The sequence below is a fragment of the Protopterus annectens genome, chromosome 3.part0 (genome assembly GCF_019279795.1).
Source record: "Protopterus annectens isolate FY-2018-M chromosome 3.part0, PAN1.0, whole genome shotgun sequence".
NCBI classification, from domain to species: Eukaryota; Metazoa; Chordata; order Ceratodontiformes; family Protopteridae; genus Protopterus; species Protopterus annectens.
The window spans coordinates 1,021,101,612-1,021,106,151 of NC_056731.1; positions in this window are offsets into that span (position 1 = coordinate 1,021,101,612).

A 4,540-nucleotide genomic window follows, 5' to 3' on the forward strand; every position below is an offset into this window, starting at 1 on the left:
ACTCTCCTGACCACTAAGTGAGACATATCCAGTAATGATCCTTTCTGCAGTCCTTCCATGTATGCACATGGACTCCCCTGAGCACAAACTAAAACATTTTCACCAGTGATCCCTTCTGCAGTTTGTCCAGGGATGCACACGCACTGCCCTGACCACCAACTGAAACATTTTCCCTAGAGATCCCATCTGCAGTCTATCTGGGAAAACATTTCCCTCACTGATCTTGTCTTCAGTCTGTCCAGGTGTGCACAAACATCCCACTGACAACCAAGTGAAACATTTCCTGAAACTATAACTTCTTCAGTCTGTCCGAGTGTGCATAAGCACTCCTCTGACCACCAAAATCCCTCTTCTAGGATGTTTAGCAAGATCTATACAAGTCTACAATCACATGCTGGCATAATCTTGCTTTTCAGAACCCTGAAAACACAGTCCTGTTAGATCATGCCCCTTTCTAAGTTTTAAGGATTCCCTGAGAGTTTATCAGTGCCTGAATGATTTTCTTTCAGTAACAACTACAGATATAGGTTGTCTGCCACCACTTGTTGCAGTTTATCGTTACAGGACATTGATCAGAATTCCTTCATAATTCATAACTAAAGCCCTTCTGTTACTGTCTATGTACAAATGTTCACATGTACTTGTTGCAGCCTTTGTGACATCACTCTCCAGCCTGCAAATAAAACAATAAACACAGTTTGTACTTGCATTATTGGGTCCCTTTACATATACTGCAACAACTCTCACTTCAAACATAAGTAGCACAGTGCATTTCTGCTGGTGGGATACTGTTCTAATACAAAGCCGAAACCCAAACTCTACAAAATCTTCTTTGTTACTATGAAACCAAACAAAAAATAAGACTAGAATACTGTGAGACTTATTTAATGAAGGGTATTAAAAGCTTCCGGTATCTGCCACGTTCACAGCTGTGTTACTTAGGAGTGAAACAGTGTAGCAGCTTATTATACAGCCCCACTGTAAAAGAACGTGACAGAGGCTAACGTGCTACATTAATAAATAAAAAGCTAATGCCAAATACACAACTCTTACTGGAGTTTTTAGCTGCCATTCAGTCACAAGCTGAGGCCGACCAGCTGTTCATGGCCAAAATAAATACATACATAAATAAAATAAATTCATAGTTAAATATGTCCAGGATAGTCGCTTACTGGCTGATAAGTGCTGTAGAGGCAATTCCCATTAGTGTACTGAACTGTCAAACACTCGCGTACTGGCACTGCTGAAGACTCGACTCGATCAAATGCTCAGAACCCCAACAAACAGAATTTTAATTTAGTTTACTTGAAAAAATTAAAATGAGTCTACTTAAGTTTGCACTGCACACATATACATTGTTTTTTAAGGCAGTTTGCACAGCAATCATAATGGGGAATAACTATCAACAAGATGTGTGAAAAAAATGCACACTGACCTCAGATAAAATAAGGACTGCTTTACAGTGATCGGTGTAGCAGAATGGTTCTAATACTGCAAAATGTGTGGAGTTCCAGGGCCTGATAGTCACAATGGCCCACTTGCAAATATAATGGCAATGTCACTCTCAACTCTCTTCTGCCAAACCTGCATTGACCCCACTCCTTTCCATCAACTGTCAGCTCCGTGCAGTTAAATAAACTGTTGCTGGGCACACAAATAAAACTTTATAATCCTACCCAGAGAAGTATTCTGTCAGCACTGTGAGAAACACAGCTCAAAAATACAAACAGTGGTGAGTAGCGTGCACCAGATTCAACAAAACATATCAAGTTGATAACATTATGGAATCCTTGAGTAGAATCCTACCTAAAATAATTATAGTTAAAAAGAAACAGTGAGAGCCGGCATCTCGAACCTTATTTGTAAAATGTTTACCTGGGACATGTCACCCATGTAGTATACAAAACAAACCTCCACTACCTGATACCACAACCAAAGAAGTTGAAGAAAGCATCACAGCTCTCTAGGTTAATTCACCAACTACTGTTTTCTGGAACACACCCCTTCTCTTTAATTTCCAAATCACAAAGAATAAATGTGTCCCACATCAAAATTCAAGGTCCTACAACTTGCCTTCCCTGCACAAGCTACCCCCACCTTCCATGGAGAATTTACCACCTTACATAAATCATGTAGTCAGCAGTTAGACTTTTACCTCTGGGGCAATAAAGCAAACAGGTCTGCAATAAAACAATACCGCACTTCCACTCAAGCTGGAAACACTTGTCAAATCACAGACTTTGTCCTCCATAAGCATTTTGCAACTTACGGGATGATTATACTCCCAATTGTGGCTATGCTGTTTCTGCTATTGGACTCCCTAACCGCACTTCCACTCAGTCTGGAAACACTTGTCAAATCACAGACTTTGTCCTGCATAAACATTTTGCAACTTACGGGATGATTATACTCGCAATTGTGGCTATGCTGTTTCTGCTATTGGACTCCCTAAAAAAAATAAATGAACTCAGGCACTGGTAAAAAAAACAATCTTACCCGAATTATCAACAAAACCACTTCCTCAAATGAGCAGTAAACCAATGAAACTCCTGAGAAGAACTCGGTGTTGCTTCTTCAATAGCGATCTGTGCGAGCCATACCCAGAATAAATAGAGGGATCCAGCAGCAGGTAAAATCTGTAAATATCAGCAGAAAGAAAGAAAATACCTGCTGCTGGACCCTCTATTTATTTGGTGAAAAGAAGAGAAACACAGGTCGGGGGTGGGGGTGTTATGCGGGTGGTGGCTTAGATAGCAGTTATCTGATTGGATGCCACCACTTGCTTTATCAAACACTTAGAAAACCAATTTTCTCAAAAAAGTTTAATGCGAACAGCTAGTAAATACATTCTGAATCTTAACTATATTAAGTAAATAATAAGTTACGATTTCAGTGTGTTTTAAAGTGAGCACAGCAAAAAAATCAACATTAAAGTTTCTCGTGTCTGTGGAAGGCACTTGGGGGTAAGAGCATGAAATTTGCCTTGTCTCATAGTGTGCTCAGATGTAAGACGGTACTCTGGGTAATGAGTTAAGGTAAGTGTGGGATAGTTATGGACTTTAGGGTTAGGGTGCGGGTTAAGGTAAGTGCATACATGGTGGTATATGTAAGATTTAGTGTAGGGTTAGAAGTAAGGTTTAGTTTAGGGTTAGAAGGAGGGTAATGGTTAGTGTATGTATGTGGTTTATTTAGTTTGTTTGTGTAGGTAGTATGTAGTAGGCGGTGGGGTGGGACAACTATGATGGCTCGAGTTTTTGAATTTTGCAGTTTAGGGTGTTCGGTGTATTTGCGGTTCGTGGAATATGTGTCAGCATTTAAGTATTCGGGTAAGTAAACCTTTGTGCTTTTAATCTAGATGCAAATATTTGGGGGTGGTTACACTTCACCTCAGCTTTGGATATTTACACATTAACAAATGGGCAAAAAGAAAGTATCCATCTCAAAATAAGTATTTGTTTATCACTGAGTGTACAGAGAGTAAATTATTATAGACAGTTCACTGTGACAAAAATATAGTAGAACCAAACCACAGCCAATATCCAGTACAAAATGACTAGATATTGGCTGTGGTTTAGTTCTACTATATTTTTTGTCACAGTGAACATTGTTTGTTAGTAGAACCATTTGCCTGCACTACACTATTTTTGCATTGTCATTATTATAGACAGCTGCTGCGATCAACAGTTTTGTGCATTTTTAAACCAACAATACAGAGCTGTGTTTGACTGCTGTGATCTGAAGTTTCTCACTTTCAAGGAGCGCATCTTTTGATAAAACAGCTGGACAATAGTAATCTCGGTAGTTAGCTGGGTTAAGCAAATCATGTTTCCAGATTCCTGTTTGGATTTCAGTTTCATAGGCACTGTGTATCACATCTTTGTATAAAATTTTTACCAGTGCAGCATACCTCTCAATTGTCCCTGATTTTGACTGAGATTTTAGCTCTGTCCCTCTTCATCCCTCTGTAAACTGGTGATTTTGGAGGAAAGGTGGTGAATTGCACTTAATAAATAATGACAATCTTTGGGAAATCATCTGCTCCAGGAACTACTAACAAGCCTTAAGAGTTGACACATTTTTTTTTTACCCCTTTTCCTTGGCATTTAATGCTTTTCTTTCAGTTGCCAGATGGCTGAGTTTTGCAGTCAGAGGCAGAGATGGACAATGGTTGTATTCCAGAACTGCTAGTGGGAGACTCCTCTATGGTGGATGTGACCAGTACATGAAAGAAGAAAAGGTGAGCCCAGGCTTCAAAAACACTCTGGATCATAGGTTCATATGTAGGTACTAGGCTATCGGCCCTGGGGCCTATATAAGCCTAATCAAAAAAGTTCCCTGGCTTTCAACACCCAAGAAAGTTGATTTCCTGCACCCTTGTCTCACAGAGCCACAGAAGTGATCCTCAGGGTGAATTTCCTATTTTCTAACCAATTCTCAAGATTTTTCTTAAAGAGGGCTAATAAGAAGCTTTGCTTGACATGAATGGGTAATCTGTTCCAGAGCATGGGAAGTCTCTGGGACAGGAATCTATTCATCCAGC